This window comes from Notolabrus celidotus, chromosome 3, assembly GCF_009762535.1.
Source record: "Notolabrus celidotus isolate fNotCel1 chromosome 3, fNotCel1.pri, whole genome shotgun sequence".
In the NCBI taxonomy this organism is placed as follows: domain Eukaryota; kingdom Metazoa; phylum Chordata; class Actinopteri; order Labriformes; family Labridae; genus Notolabrus; species Notolabrus celidotus.
In genome coordinates this window covers 40,419,360-40,437,006 of record NC_048274.1, presented here as the reverse complement: position 1 = coordinate 40,437,006, position 17,647 = coordinate 40,419,360, and the positions used below count along the sequence as shown (strand labels likewise).

The 17,647-nt window shown below is 40.1% G+C and overlaps 1 protein-coding gene across 2 annotated transcripts in view; it reads right to left on the bottom strand.

The window, feature by feature from the left end:
• ccdc102a (coiled-coil domain containing 102A) overlaps nucleotides 1–17,647 on the bottom strand; it is a 79,362-nt gene that overhangs the window by 51,983 nt on the left and 9,732 nt on the right. Inside the window, exon 1 of one of the 2 annotated variants that reach the window (XM_034680676.1) lies at nucleotides 10,922–10,976. The exons of the other annotated variant lie outside the window; for it this stretch is intronic. The gene's annotated coding sequence lies outside the window, so the exon portion shown is untranslated. Of the gene's footprint in view, nucleotides 1–10,921; nucleotides 10,977–17,647 lie in introns of those variants that run through there. 2 annotated transcript variants of the gene reach the window in all.

Genomic DNA, 17,647 nt, shown 5'->3' with positions numbered 1-17,647 from the left:
CAAGGATCTTCAAACATAAAACATTTGACAGTCATGGATAGCGAGGGATCTTTATTTATTTCAGAGATATCTTTTCTAAGGGAGACCTTGCCAAGTATGACAGCAACACAAAGTTTCAGCAACAAAACAAACATACTCACACTAGAAGAGCTTAAAAAATCCATCAAAGAAGTCAGCTAAAACATGTGCACACAGAAAGCCTGGACTCCAGACTTTTACACAAAGGTTTAAAAACATTCAGACTAGCTGAGTTTTGCAATTAAAAATCAGACTGTAGATGGTTCCAGGCTAAAGGTGCAGAACTCAGTTCAGACTTGGGAACAACAAATTGTCCAATGGCCAAAGAACGAAGGTTGTGAATTCCATCCTTCAGGATTATAAGAGAGGAAAGGCAGTCCGGACTTTGGCCCGGAAAGGCTCCCTAAGATTAAGATATTGATGACCGAGCCTAAGCAGTTCAACTGACTTCAGAGTTGTTGATAAAATAATTCCCTTTTCTTTTAGAGTTCTGAAAAATGGTGGAACCAATGATGGGACTAGGGATGCTCCGATCAGGTTTTATGCTGCCAATTACTATACCGATCAGCCATGAGTGCTGATCACTGCCGATCACCGATACCGATCACATGGACTTTCTGTAAATTTTTCTATTTAGTTATGGTGAGTGCTACATCATCTGGGAAAAAAGAAACAATAAAATCACCTTAATTTAGAAAAAAATCCATGTTTTTACTTACTTCTTCAAGAGAAAAAATACAAAAACGTTGCAGGCACAATGCAGCAACTATTCAGTCAAAAGGACAACTGAAAAACACTTAAATGTACCTGCTATCAGTAACCCAATCTTTAACAGATTGGAAACATTAAGGCTCTCAACAGGCTAAATAGTGCAGAAAGTCAAATAAATAAAAGACAATATGTCTCACAAGTTTGTCTTTCAGAATATGCCATATTTGAAACTCGTGAAACTTACAGAGAATGGGATTCCTTCTTTAGGGAGACGTTCGATGTGAGAGTACACAGTCTGGTGGAGCTCTGACAGCGCTACGTCTGTGAATTATTTACGTCCCGGTGGCACGTAGCAGGGCTCCAAGTGAGACAGCAGTCGGCGGAACCCGGTGTCTTCCACCACTGAGAAAGGCTCATCTAGCCCGATGAATTCAATTCTTTTCGGGTTATTTGCTTAGCCTTCTGACTGTCACGCTCTTACAGGCGAGTGTTGCCACCTTGGGCTGTTAGCTGCCGTCTGACTGATGCTGCTCCGGCTGTCTTCTTTTCATTCACTGCCGTGAGTCTCAAAAACTACTCCATACTCCACCAATTGTTTGCTCTTTAAATGTCTTATTAAATTGGTGGTGTTGAAGCTTTTTTAATGTGCTTCCCCTGCAAGGTATTTTTTCGTCGCATGTGTTGCAGGATGCAAACTTTACATCACTCTTAGACTGTCTAAAAGTTCCACACAGCAGACATGTTTGTTGTGGTTTGCTGCTGCGCGCCTGCGCAGTGTGAGGGAAAGGGGGAGGGGGCACATTACACACAGGTCCTCTTCAGGCTGCAAAGTATGAGCCACAGGTGATGGTTTTTTGTGATCGGCAATGAAAGGCATTGATCGGCATACACCGATCACATACTTTTTCACAGAAATCGGCCGATAATGATCGGTGGCCGATCGATCGGAGCATCTCTAGATGGGACCTTAGCTATGTTTTTAGCTTTGTAATCCATTGGTGTTATATGTGGTCCCTGAGAAAACATGAGACAGCATCCTGCATTGCCCTGGAATACAAATCATGAATAAATACACAGTAGTGAACTCATCTGTGGTATATATTTGGTATATGAGTAAAACTCACGTGGTTGCATGGATTACTTAGAATTTGATGTTAGACAAACTACAGTATAAAAATAAATGCAAGTGTGTTGTAAGTAAGGGATAATGTATGGTTAGTAGGTAGTTATGGGAAATATAATCCACCCTGTGTCAACAGTTCTGTCCACCCTGTGTAAACAGCTCTGCAGTTCACACACCTTTAAAAACAAGGCAAATGTCACAACTTTTAACCCTGCTACTACCGTCAACACCGCTCATGATTTAAGTTTATTTGTTTTGACTGGTAACTTAAAGTTGCACCTACTGTCTCCACTGCCGTTACTAATATTGCTGGACAGGATCCAATATAAAAATGTCTGTAGCCTGCTGATTTAGCATGCTAATTGAAACTAGCCACATTGTTTTGATGCAATCAGAAGCTAATGGTTTTACCTCACCTTATGGTCTATGGTGTCAACAAGCAGAAGCTAAATATGGAACTCTTTTCTGCTGATACTTTTTACATGATGTGTGATTAGTTTGCCTCTGGGGTTGCTCATATTAGTGAAAGTTAATATAAATGGTCAAGGGGTTTAGACCAATCAGAATCAAGCATCTTACACAACAGTAAGCAGTAAGAAAGCCAGGTAATACATTCTTTAAACGGGATGGAAAGTTTCTGCTCTGTGATTTTGACTTGTAATAATAATTTGATGGAAATGTCACGCAATGTTGTAAAACATAGATAGCAAAAACAAATGTTTGACTTCTTTAGAGAGTCCTCCAGCAGTCAGTGCTGAAAGTATTCCATCAGTAAAGTGTCAAACTGTTTGACTGGACTGCTTCACTTTCAGCTCCAAGCCCTTGCAGTACCTGAGCGAGTTGCTGTTCTGGACATGAGAAATGTCTCCACAGAGAATCCTGATATTTCAACACAGACTAATCTGACAGTTGTTCCAGCATGATCTAGTTACAGTTGTCTTTTCAGCAGAGGCCAACTCTGTCACAACTTTATCCCCTTTCCAGCTGATTTTGGATTAAGCTGTGTTTTGTGTTCTGGGTAAAGTTGAAGCTGTCAGCACGAACACGGCACGCTGGAGAAATATGCAAAGCACAAGTGAGAACAAAAGGACTTCTCTAAGTACCATACTTTGTAAACATGAAAACATCCGGTGATGTAGATGACGAGGCTTTGAAGCAGTCCACAAAGTTATTAAAACAAGTTACCCTCACAGGGTAGTAAGGACAGTTAAACACGCAAGAAGCTGAAAGTCACTGAGAGTATTCATTAAACATCCAAGACTATAAGTACTAAGATAAAGTGCTGTTTTCTGTGTCACGTTCACACAGAGTTAAAGTGGAGTCATATTTCTTTTGATAAAAAGAACAAAGCCTCTGGAATCTGTCCCATTATCTGAAAATGGCTGACAGTACATTTTCCAGCTTTAATGCAAGCTTAATCATCTCAGCTCCAAACCTCTACATCAAACCTCTTTCCTCTCAGAGTTGGGAGTTCTTGAAACAGAGCCAGCAGGAGATTTCCAAACATCAAAGCAGACAGAGTTTTTCTCTCCTGAAATAACAGAGCGATCTTACAGGAAGAGTTCTATTTCTGCAGGCCTGTAAACAGTCTGCTACAGAAGAAACACCTTATTAAGCAGCTCAGTCAGATTATTGGAGGGGAAACATTCAGCTGTAACAATGCCATGAAAGACAATTGGCCTTTTCTTTGTCATTCAATAGTTTTTAGTGTTGTTGGTAGCCTTACTAAAAAATGCTCGAGATTTCAACTATTTGAACAAAAAAAAAAGTTTTGCACACAGGCAACATCACAGAGAGTCTCCGTTTTAATCTTCCAGACTTGGTGAAATACTGCACTGGCATATAGTTAAACCATTAAAAACCATATTATTTAACTTCAACTGAGTAGTAAACACGACCCTTTCCCAACTCTTTTTGAATGAATTTCTGGCATTAAATTCAAACTGGGCAAATATTATTCCTAAAACAAACAAAAGATTCAGTTTTCAACAGATGCTGTGTGGTGTATGTGCTGTTTTATAATGAAATGTTTGTTCAGTGTTTGTATTTATATTTCCCTCCTACTTTGTAAACACTGTTGTACTAGAAAGAAATACTTCGTAAATAAATACAACTATAGCTTCTTAATAGTAAAAGGGTTTGAGTATCTATAAATAACCACGTTGTCATCGTCACTTGTCTTCTCACCCGTTCTCCGTGTGTGTTCTGCTGTTGAAAAGTGCCGATCAAGTGAGGACTTAGGTTGATGTTCCACCACGATGTTGCACGCCATGGAGAACAGTTTACCCCCGCTTTCATGTGAAACCTCCGGAAACTGACTTGCACAAACTTTGGCGGAAATATTAATTGGTAAATGTGCTTTTTTCGCATCGGACATGTCTTCATCTTGTCAACTGCTAACAAGGAAGTGAAATTGATGAGGATACCGATGACGAACAGGGGCTGAGGTGAAGGTGATTGGTCAATTTTGCCGGAAAGTTGCGGTGATTGTATAAAATTGCAAGGCCGCACAGAAATCGCACTGACTGGTTGAATTTGCGTTGATAGTTGCAATCGCGATATCGCAACTTCCTGGAGGGACTGACTATAGAATCATCATGCGATTAAACCTAGAGCATCTCACACAATGTACGTCACATACTGCCCATGTCTGCATCAAACGAGTCATTTTTCAAAAAGCAAGTTATTTATCGGACTACAGCACAATTCGGTCGAGGCAGTATGGGAGGTAGAACCGTCAGTTGTCAGGCCCCTCTCCTTTGGAATCAGCTACCAGTCATGATCCAGGAGGCAGACACCCTCTCTACTTTTATCATTAGGATAAAATCAGATGCATACTGTGGGACTGTAGTAACTTGGCACCAGCAGTCAGCCTGACTCTTCTACAGCACACATAAATCCTTGGACTCTTGCCAGCTCTCTTTCTTTTGTCTGTGCTCTGTAATGATCATGGCTAATTCTGTATACACAGAGAAGATGAAGTAACGGTACAAAAATCCACTTTACATTCATTGTGGGACACTTTAGTTAAAGGTGTCCTGGCATAAAACCTCTTCACAGGGATGGTTCACTTTGAATTCTGAAACCAGTGATTTAATGGAATGAAGATATTAGAGTCAATAAATCCAGAGGGCTGGTGTCAGTTTATCTTAATGTTTCTGTTATATATGTTCATATCAATCAATGAATACATTTATATTTATATAGCACTAATGTATAACAAATGTTATCACAAGACACTTAAAGGGAAAGTCTAGAAAGTACTCTGTTATGTTACTCTTTTAAATTACATAAGTACTGTTTATCTTTCTTACTGCTTTTATATATATATATATATTTATATATATATATATATATATATATATATATTTATATATATATATATATATATATATATATATATATATATATATATATATATAGTTGTTATTTTACTGTGAAAGGAATGTGCTGTAAAGGAAGGGGATGGCCAGGGGGTAGGTAGAAAGAATAGGAACAACAGAAAGAACGGAAAGACAAACAAGTAATACAAATATTATTAAGAAGAAGAAGAAGAAGAAGAAGAAGAAGAAGAAGAAGAAGAAGAAGAAGAAGAAGAAGAAGAAGAAGAAGAAGAAGAAGAAGAAGAAGAAGAAGAAGAAGAAGAAGAAGAAGAAGAAGAAGAAGAAGAGACTAATGGCAACAGCAAACATTTAACATTTAAACAAAATAGAGCAGGAATAATCAATAAACAATAAGCGATGAAGGAGGACAATAATAAAATAAATAATTAAATGATGATAGTGCAACAGATAAGGCTGGATGACTGTTTACATAACGATTAATTTCCGGGGGTTAACATATAAAAATAATAATAACAATAATATATGTGTATACACACACATATAAAAGTAATAATAATATTGTAAAAAAAAATGTTGGTACCAACTGCAGTACTTTTAGAAATGAATTTCAAGATAGTTGAAGTCATCCAGGCTCAGAGTGTAACGCTGCCGCCTGTGTCTGTGGCAGGATCTCATTCTGAGTCATCTCAGGTTTCTTGCCGCTGCTGGGATTATAAACCGTGAAAAATGGCGTCCCAAAATACGACTGCAGAGGGATACATGTGAAAGCTAAATCTGATATTCAGCTGCTCTATTCAAAGAAGCAGTTTACTGAAAACAATAAGTTAAGGCTGCAATTTCTCTTTCACAATGCATGCTGGTCATGTAGGCAAAATTCAACTTAATGAACTAAAGCAGAAGCAGAAGGTTTTGTTTGTTCCAGAGGCGTCAGTGTAAAACTGTGGACAGTCCTGACAAAATCAACTCATGTGACATACAGTAGCAGTACGCATGACTGTCTTACTGATAAACACAAATGCCTGCAGCCCTGTTTAAACTCTGAACACTGAACCTGATTGTGGCTCTGAAACCCTCCAAACTTCAGCTTTTAAAGACTGTCTTCTCTACCCAACAGTGGAACCTGTACGATATATAAGAGATAAATCTGGTACTCCATCTTCAATCTTCTGTGTAAAACTATCAAACCAGAGAACTTCATTTCCCTTGGGGCCCCAGGTGTTATTGCAGGGTCCATATATACGACTTGAATCAGAACTCTCTACATCAGAGGATCATCATATGCCAGCAGAGACAACACACACACACGCAAGCACACACACACACACACACACACACACACGACAACTGAGTGTGTGTGTGTGTGTGTGTGTGTGTGTGTGTGTGTGTGTGTGTGTGTGTGTGTGTGTGTGTGTGTGTGAGAGAGAGTGTTGTCTCTGTGGTGGGGAAGCATCAATGTCAGTGTCCAGCTCAGCACAGGCGGCTGCTACAGTGTCACATTGCTATCATTTATTCAACAGGATCCAGAGAGACCGAGCGGAAGGGGGGAGGAGACCATGCAGGTGATCGAGCAGGTTCTCATGTTTTGGTCTGTTCTTGGTTTTATTTAAGTGATTTTTGGTTATTCTTGTCCCTGGTCAGGTTTATGTAGTTTCTAGTGTATTTTGGCTGCATGCAGCTCACCCTGATAATTTCAGGAGCTTTGCACATATCTGAAAATGGCTTAAAAATGTGCGCAAAGGTGCATTTCGACCAAGAGTTCTGGGGTCTTTTAGCCCCCAGAACTACTTTCCCCTGAACTAAAAGGTTCCTGTGAAGCAGACGAACAGGCAGGTATCATTATGAGCAACACAACAGTTAGCCTGTTAGCATGAAGAGACTCAGCTGGTCTGTTTTAGATGGTGCTATATTTCATCACAGATGGATTCACTGAATCAACACGTGAGAGGAGATAAGCGCGAGTAGCAAAGACGTTTCAACACGGCTTTAAAATCCTTTTGAACTCAAAAAGCTGTGGCAGAGATCGACCAGTGTTTTGGTTTAAACAGCGACCCTGTTAACTGGAGACTTTCAGCCGGATGCATCCCTCATAAACGTCTTTAGACCATCATTAAATATCTGATGAGGATATTTTGAAATCTTAATAAAAACTAAACTAGTTTGCATTCCCAGGAACTCCCTCTGTGTTTCAACAGCTGTGTAAACTCCACAAACACTGACACGTGTAGCTTAAGGACTCCAGTTTACAGGGTCACTTTTAAAACCGTAACAACGGGAGGAGAGACGCATTCACGGTGGGCTGAGAGAAGACTACTGTTACAAGCTGCTAAATCAAGAGAATCACAGCTTCTTCTTTTGAAAAGTACACACACATACAAAAAAGTTAGAACAAATAAAAACTAATGAAAGAAAGAGAAATCAAGTGAATCACAGATGTGTGTGATGTTATTGTGGACGGAGGGAGGAATAAAAACACTGCGGTTAATCTACCAATCAGACACGTTCAGCATTGCAGAACTTGCCCACTTTGAAAAGTACTACCCCCCTAGCAGGAGCTTTTTAGGGGGGAGATTAACTACCCCTGAACTAAATTAGACCTTAGTTTCACTGGTCCAAACGCACGTAGTTCCGGGGTAAAGTTCCTCCGGTCGAAATGCCCCATTAGTCTCTAGGTGGCACTTAGTTGAAGAAATGTCTTCATTTCAGTTTTATTCTGGGATTAAAAAAGCAGATATGTTGAAGCCCCCCACATCAGACCCAATGATGATATTATGTTGAGCCATAGAGGCATTCTGGATATGCTCCAGCTGTTTATAAAGCAGAGCTAAAAAAGATGTGTTTTTTCAGGGCACAGCAGCTTCAAAGCTTCACCCACCAAGAAAAGCTGAGGAGGGTTTGCAAAATGAGAGCAATTAGGTTAATGGATAGAGGATGCAGCTATCTTTCTTCTCTATATACGCTGCCGAGGTGAAGGAGATGATGAAACTTCAGGACACACACAGAAACAGGTTTTAAGGCAGAGTATAGAGCGTAAAATGGAGAATACCCCTTCACAATAAAACTCCACATTCACAGATGAAATGACAAAGACTTGGAGCAAAGTCTGTGTTTGAAAGTTGTGTGACAGTTATGTGACATAAGAAAGTTGTGACACTCTTTGATCTCGCTGACAGGCAGTCACATGATTCACGTAGCTGCCAATATGCGCCCACTGTCACTGTCTCTGAATGCTTCCAATCATGACGGACTGCAGTGGCAGTATTTGCAGATGTTTTCAGTAAATATAGTAAATATTAGCACATATACATTAATAACACATTAATAACTATGTTGAAAAACCTACTCTTTCATTTAGCATAGATTAAGATGAACCATTTTGTCTGTTTAATTTTGGAGGGAACAGGCTTTGGCTTCCATGACACTGAATACATTTACAGCAGTAACCATATTAACAGCAATTTTCAGGCAATATTAACGCATAATGTGCATTAATTATTACACTGGCTACAATTTGATTAGCATTTTTCTCTGCTGAGTTATTCCGAAACAGCATTAATCATTTTGTCTGTGTTTAATTTTAGAGGGATCGAGTGATAGTTCCCCTAATGTAGTAGAGGTCTACATTTCAACAATTCTGCATTCTTCTCAGCTCATAATGACCAGCATCATAAATCTATATTAAATATTAACATGGAAAATGAGTGAGGATCTGTAAATGTAAGAAGATGAAATCAATAAAGAAACTTTGTTCAAGAGGTTACACAGAGCTAGGCGATATTGAAAAGATGTTATCACAATAACATTTGTCATAACAGTTTTGGAGACCACAAAGGGGTTTCATAACACTCAGAGACAATACTGAGCCAGTCTGTGGTACAGCTTTATGAAGCTTTTATTTTAGCATTTCGGCTATGTGGCAGTGTGACTTTGCATATCAGCTAAATATTTAAGATTGCGGAGCAAGATTTAACATTTAGATTTATATTTAACATTTAGATTTATATTTAATATTTAGATTTATATTTAATATTTAGATTTATATTTAACATTTAGATTTATATTTAACATTTAGATTTATATTTAATATTTAGATTTATATTTAACATTTAGATTTATATTTAACATTTAGATTTATATTTAATATTTAGATTTATATTTAACATTTAGATTTATATTTGGCATTTGGATTTAACTTAATATATTTTTCACAACAAAATTAAATGTGAAAAAGATCAGAAATATTCCTCTAAATGTGATAAAAAAAAGTGAGTTCAAAATTGACTCAACATTTTTATTACATTTTGGGGAGAATTGTAGCTGTTATTTTCGGTGTGCACAACTTTACAAACAGCGCTCCATATAAACCGGGCAAAAATGTTAAATAAAAAGATTGTCCATGAGTCCTAAATCTTGTGTCTGCATCAGGTTTCAATTCTTTGGTCGGGTCCAAGCCAAGTCTCAAATCACATTAGTGTGCAACCTAAATGCTGATTTATACTTCTGTGTTGAATCAACGGCATACCCTACGCCGGGGGTCTGTGTAGCCCCCGTACCTACGCAGAGGCCTACGCATGGAGCTGACGTGCACCTCCTCCAAAATGTAACTCCCCGTAGAGCCGACACGGACCGCAAGCCCTGGGATTGGTCCGCTCGGCGGCATTGTCTTTCCCGCATTCACGGCACTTCCGGGATCCTGGACATCGGCCGCACATCGTCCGTGTATTTAATCTCCTCCTCTCTATTCTTCATGTAATCATGTCTGTATGATAAACAGCAACATGTATCAGCTGTAGATTAACAGAACACGCTCTGAATCTCTGTGGAAAAGTAAACAGAGATCGTAGCGGGCCGGAAGCAGGCGACCAATTATCAGAGAGACCACACTGCTCTCAAGAGTTTCAGAGGAGAATTGCTGCGTGACACGGACACATCGACGCACAAGTATGTGGTGCTCATGTCTGCGTCAGCCCCTGCTGTGTAGGGGAGACACAGAAGTATAAATCAGCCTTAAGTGTGACTCAAGTCCCAGTCACACTCGAGTCCCCATCTGTGCCTTACACTGAAATAAAGTAACAAATGGCTGACTGGGAGACTGAGAGTAATATTTACACAATTCTAACAAGTTGTAATAATCATCAGCATGACATCAGTAAGGCTAACCATGTCATTTTATATAAGCTAAAGCAGAGGTAAATATGTGTTGTACGTTTAACTCTTAGCTCAAAGCTTCACCTGTGCCTCTCGAGGTCTAATACTCAACAATGCATTCTGGAACCTTTCTGTTAACACCTCATGATGCATGTCTTTATCTCATGTATTTAAACTGATATCTGTATGCAGTTGCAGCTCGCAGTCCACTTTTAGATGTTGTCTCTCAACACCATTTCCATATTCACTTTCAAGTTGCTGGTGGAACTACAAACAAAAGCAACGTGCAGAAAACAAAGTCTTTGCCGCAATAGAGGCCACTAGAGAGGCTATACTGTCTTCAGACAACAGCCAATTAGTGCTATGAGTGTGCACTACATGTTTTAGACACTGCTCTGTTAGAATGGTGTCATGAGTTGATCTTTAATTTGGAATTTTTCCTTGTGTTTCATGCCTTGTTTTCTCCCGGCCTGTTTTCTATGTAAGTTCTTAGTCCTGTCCTATGTCTCCCTTGTGTTATTAGTGATGCATGTCTTGTGTTGTATTCCTTTGTGTATCTTCTCGTGTTTCTTTGTCTTACCGGTTTTGTTTTGTCGTTCTTGATCCCTCTGTTTCCAGTTTAGTTTTACTTCCTGTCAGTGTGTTTCCCTCCTTTTTGAATAATCTAGTTAGTTTCACCTGTGTTGATTACCCTGTGTAATTAGTTCCTCTGTTTCACCTGTCCTGTGTTGGATCATTGCATCATCTTGTTGTCTCCGTGCATTGCTTTCTCCCTGTATTTCGTTGTGTTTTCTTTTGGATTTGGTTTCTTGGACATTAGTTAAGTCCGTTTTTGTTTGTTCTTTTATTATTAAATCTTATTCTGCACATGGGTCCTCGCCAGAGTTTTCCCCTGATGTGACAGTATGGACTTTAGATTAAAGTTTTATCTTAAACTCTAATGTTTAAACTGAGCATCAGGCTGAGATGATCCTGCATGAACAGCATGAGAATGATGAGATCAATGTACAGACAGAAAACAGAGAACTTCCCAGTGGCTATATGACAAATAACAAAACTCTGTCTCTTGAGGTTCAATAAAAGGCTCCACTGAATAGCACAAGAGCTTGAACACCGTCTGAATAGCCTTAGATGACCAGGAATTTGTCTGGCTCTAATCTTTTCTCACATGGAAGCAGAGTTCACAGCACAGCCTGAGTGACACAAAGCCCAGAGTGAAGGGGAGGGTTCACAGTTAACAGGCCCTAATGGCAATCATACCGCTTTTTAAATACAAGTCAATGAGCCAAACAAGCTTACACTGCAACAAGCAGACACAAGGGAGCTTAGGCAGTGACTTTAAGACCTTCACATGGGGGGGGGGGGGGGGGTAAAACCCTACACACACACACACACACACACACACACACACACACACACACACACACACACACACACACACACACACACACACACACTCTGTGGAGGTAGAACCTTCAGTTATCAGGCCCCTCTCCTTTGGAATCAGCTACCAGTCAGGGTCCAGGAGGCAGACACCTATGGCGTTAGACAGTTGATTTTACTACAATTATTACAAAATAGGGATGGGAATTTACTGTAACCCTTGTACCCGATTACTCCAATTTCCTAATGAACGATTACTCGAGTACTCACAATTATTATAATTTTTTCAACCATAAACAAAAATAAATAAATAAAAGTCCGTCAGACACGGACCTACCGGACCAGACTTGTAGTAAGTTCTGCTGCCTTTTCTTCACACATCTCTTCCACTCTCGTAGTTGTTGTTCTCTGTCATGGTAGCTTGTACTCCAACTCGACAAACACAATCAGCTCTTTGAAGCCTTCTCCTTCCACAAAACTTAATGGGAGCATATCTCCAGTTACCATTTTGGTTATTATCAGGCTAATCTTCTCCACTCTGGTTTCATTACAACGATGTGTGCTAACAGGGCGAGCAAAAGACGGTATCTGTCCCCGCTGTTTTCTCCTTGTGCTTTAAGTGTATGTGGTGAATCATCAAACTAGTATTTCTATGGTATGTAAGTTTAACGCCACATATCTTGCACTGCACATTAAATTCATCGTTTTTTTCAAAGTACTTCCAGACATCACTTTTTTTTTAACCGACATGTCAAAGGTGTCGCAGAAGGTTCTGCGTTTGTTGTGCTTTTGCTTTAGGTTGAATAATATATGTTCCTAGAGTGTTGCCGTAGCTGCTGTAAAACAGCTGTTTTTGCTGAAATCTGTCTCGGTGTGTTCTAAAGCTGAAGCCGTGGCCGGAGAAGTCAAACGTTTATATCCCGTTAATTATTTTCCTACCTAGTATATAAAACAAAAAGCACATGGTCACACATGTAACGCTGTATGAGTTCAAGTTATCTTGCCAGGTGCACGAGTAACAAAATGCTTTTCGAATAATGGGGTCAACGGCGAGTACTCAAGTACTCGAGTAATCGTACATTTTTGAGGAGGTGCACAAGACAGATTGTGCAGGGGATTTTGAACATCAAAATAACTTGCAGGGCTTTTTAGTAAAGAAGTTATCAAGGCCTGGAACCTGGGATGAAAGAATAGCAGACCGTTTTAGCTAGTCAGGTGTCGCGGTCGCCACTGTTGTTGTTGTGTGACATCTGCCAATCAAGGTTCAAGTTCAGAGGTCATGTGGGTGTGGTCAAGTTATCCAATCAGAGGGTCAGTGCCTCACTTGGTCCCCGCCTCCAAATTTTCAGAAGTGTTGCTCTCGAGCGAGCTGAAGTCAGCTTTGAGAGCAGAGCTGTGCCAGCGCGAGTGTGTACGCCTGGCTGCGCTCTCTCGGACAGAAACTGTTCCCGCTCAGTGGTGATTTGTGCTCTCACGTTTTGTTGGTCACAATCAGTGTCATTCCTTACCTCTGTCCCTATGTTTTTATGCACGCTCCCAGCTGCCTAAATACCTCTCAGTTGTTGAATCTCCTCGCGAGGACTTCATATCATAGCGTGTGAAATATCATTATCTGCTTGTGTCTATGTTTTGACGAACTCGCCTGTTATGACATAAATCCAACGCCATAGACACCCTCTCTACTTTTAAGATTAGGCTGAAAACGTTCCTTTTTGATTAAGCTTATCGTTCGACCTGGTTCAGGCTTTGACCAGCTCTTAGTTATGCTGCTATAGGCTTAGACTGCCGGGGGAATTGACACACTGACCATCACTTACTTTAACTCTTCCTGTTCCATTAAAGTTACTAACCATAGACCTGTCTGGAGTCCCTGAGCTCCCTTGTCTCGTAGGTTCCTGAGTCACTGCTGTGGACGTCCTTCTGCTGTGGATGTTCCAGACTCCAGCTATCCTGTCTTGATGTTGGGTCTTTGTTAATAATTTAACATAGAGTACAGTCTAGACCTGCTATACAAATAAAGATTGATTGATTGATGGATCATCACACCTTAACCTTTTTCATGCAATCTACCTGGGAGCTTGATCCATCACCAGTACTGTTCTGAACAGCAAGTCCAGACAACCAGTGTGAATTGTGTCACAAACAGGCATACTCTTTATTCTCTCCTGCACCTCCATCACAAAAATGATTCCTCTTTGACCTTTTTGGTCATCGAGGTGAAAGGAAAAGTGACAGAAATCCTGAGGTGAGCTGTAACACGGTGGTTTAATTATAAAGGCATGTATATGTCAGTGTCTTGTCTTGCACGCAGCTGCTCTGATGCCCTTTTAGTGGCAAAAAACATGGATTTCAGGTTAAATGAGAAGCAAGCAAGCCTTTAAAAACATTAAATCGTGCATTTGTTCAATTTAGATATTTTTTGTATCCTGTCCTTGAGCTGTTCCTCACCACAGATTATTTTTTCGATGATGCTTTTTCTTTTTTTGAATGCAGTTTTTTTTCAATGTTTTTTTTTTTCAGTTTCAACTTTTTGTCACTGTTTTGGCGTGGAGGGGAGGGTTTGAGGGGAGGGGCCATGAGGGTGTGATTTACATTTTGCAACGTTTTTCACGTGATGTCACACACTTATGGAACGCCCCCCCCCCCCTGGAGGGCAAGGAAAGGATTACTACTATGGGCTACGGAGAAATTACCGAACTCTGCTGCCAATTACGCGTTTCAAGCGCCGAACAGTTGTTTTTCAGTTATATGACAAGGAGACAAGCCTGGGTTCTGGTTCTTACAGGGATATTGTATTGTTTTTGAAGGGAGGTTTTATGCCGCTAATTATTATAACATGGATTTCAGGTTAAATGAGAAGCAAGCAAGCCTTTAAAAACATTAAATCGTGCATTTGTTCAATTTAGATATTTTTTGTATCCTGTCCTTGAGCTGTTCCTCACCAGAGCTCAGCTGTGTTAGCTGAGAGTCTTCTGCAAACTGTAGGCCCTCTACAGAGCTGTTAATTAAACACTTCTTTAAGGTTAATGAAGCGTTCAGGGAGGTGAGACGGAGAGGTCAGGCCTATACACTGCACATCCTCTCCTTTATGATGTTCATGTTCACATTACGGTCCGGAGTATGGTCTGAATATTCTGATTTAAATGACCAAGATGCAGATTGTACTGCAGATCATTATGTTAAATATCTAAAAGCAGGCTTTTAAAAAAAATGAGTGAATAGTGCTGATTCAACCTAACAGGCTTTTGGATTCTCCTCATCAATCCCTGAGAACCCTTGTCTTGTAGGTTCCTCTGAGTCGCTGCAGTAGACGTCCTCCTGCTATGGACGTGCCAGACTCAAGCTGCAACAGCTAATACTACTACTTCTATCTATCTAATCACTATCATCGTTCTCTTTCTCTCCTACTCTCCTCTATCCCTCTTTCCAACACCAACTTGGTCAAAGATGAAGGCTGTCCAACATGAGTCTGGTCCTGTTTGAGGTTTCTGCCTGTTAAAAGGAAGTTTTTCCTTGCCACTGTAACTAGCTAAAACTGTCTGTTATTCTTTCATCCCAGGTTCCAGGGCTTGATCATTTCTCTACTAAAAATCCCTGCATGTTATTTTGATGTTCAAAATTATGGAGCCAAAACGATGACTTCAATGTTGGTATTGAAAATAAAATTTGGCATTGAAAACACACCCTGAAACTGAAAAAACAAACATTGGCATTGAAACACTTGTATTGTAAAAAATTGTAACGCAATTTCTCAATTTCTAGAACTTTTTGCATTCTAATACATTTTTGAATGACAATCATATTTATTTGATGTCACTTTTTTTCAATGACAGATTATTTTTTCGATGATGCTTTTTCTTTTTTTGAATGCAGTTTTTTTTCAATGTTTTTTTTTTTCAGTTTCAACTTTTTGTCACTGTTTTGGCGTGGAGGGGAGGGTTTGAGGGGAGGGGCCATGAGGGTGTGATTTACATTTTGCAACGTTTTTCACGTGATGTCACACACTTATGTAACGCCCCCCCCCCCCCCTGGAGGGCAAGGAAAGGATTACTACTATGGGCTACGGAGAAATTACCGAACTCTGCTGCCAATTACGCGTTTCAAGCGCCGAACAGTTGTTTTTCAGTTATATGACAAGGAGACAAGCCTGGGTTCTGCTTCTTACAGGGATATTGTATTGTTTTTGAAGGGAGGTTTTATGCCGCTAATTATTATAGCCACACTAGTTTGTGATCTGCTGGTATCTTAATTCCCAAAGGTCTGAGGGACTGTTGTTAAGTCTTACTTGTGACAGCAAGAAGTTTTCTGTACACAGTTTACACACCTGCTCCACCAGAGGGGTATGCTACGAAGCGAGTATATCCTAGATATCTTCTCCTGATCCGGCTTCACTGAACCTAGCAAAGGAGATCACGCTAAACTGTCATGCGAAGCTGGTTATCAAGTGAATCACAGACCCTGGGTCCACCGGTCGAAACGCACGTAGTTCAGGGGTAAAGTTCCTCTGGTTGAAATACACCTTAAGCATGGACATGAAGCAGCCTGCTGGGTACATATGGGACATATATTGGCCGTACATTATATCTCCTCAGATGCCTCCTCTTTTTTGGCTTTTGTACTGTAGTACAATCAAGTGTCAATCCACATTTATCAGCTCTAACTTCTACAATACACAGTCAGATTACATATTGTTATTTTTTTTTATATACTGTTAGAGACCAGGGTTTTTAATTAGAGTTACATAAATGTAGCGACCTATGAGAAGATAAAGGTCTAAACCAGTGAGTAACACCCAGCACAGCTGTCTGCTGCTCCAAGTCACTCCATCTGGAAGACAAATCACTTACAGGCAGGAGCAGGCAGTGATGTCATCCGCTGGTTCCACCCTGACAGGAAAACTGTGTGAGTTTTATTTGTATGTGTTTGTTATGTGTGTGTGAGTGTGTAGAAAGTTGAGTTATGGCTTCTTCCCAGAGAGGGGGCTTGAGAAATAGTGTACTGTATGTGTACGATTCAAAGACCACACTAAAACACACTTACTCATATCACAACACTGTGCTTGTGATGCTCACACATACACCAAACATACATTGATAAATCCATGAGGATATTTTTTACATTATATTATCATTATGTTGTAGTTTTTTAGAATCACTATGGTGATCAAAGCTCAGGCTTTCATTTTAAAGCACACCAGGCCTCCTTCTACCTGGCTCACGTCCTCCTGACAACGCCATATTTCTCATTTATATGACAAAGAGTGAGCGATACAGCAGAGGCACTTGCTAAATATTCATCGTTCACAAGTTGAGAGTAGAGCTAGATGAACAAAACAGCTTCTTATTCTCTTCTCAGAGCTCTCACGTCCCATAATTTCCATGTATTAAAGGTGACATATCACGCTTTTTTCATCAACATATATTGGTCTAAGACGTCCCCAAAACATGTCTTTAAAGTTTATGCTCAAAAAAACACTTTGAAATCAGATTTTGGCATGCCTGAAAAGCCCTCTTCTTCAGTCCTCCTCAGAACAGTCTGTTTTCTCTCTGACCACGCCCCCTCAGGAAGTGGATGTGCCCTCGGCTCTCCAGCACGTTGATCTAATGTTTACATGTTGGCTGAATATACACGGCTGCTCACAGACTCGCGTTACTTCAACCCTCTGAATCTGATCCAGAATCTGATCCTGACCGAGAGGCGCCTGCAGCAGGACTTTTCTGAAGGATTGGTCACAGATTTAGTGTTTCTTCTTGTTTTGTCAGTATGTTGACGTGTGTCTTGGTACACAGCTACGAACATGTAGCTATGTGGCTATGCTAACTAGCGCTAGCACTTATCCATGATAAATAAAAATCATCCACTAGATCTTCTGGCTAGAATACCTGGACCTACAACGACTGGTCCAAGACTGGATATCTTAAGA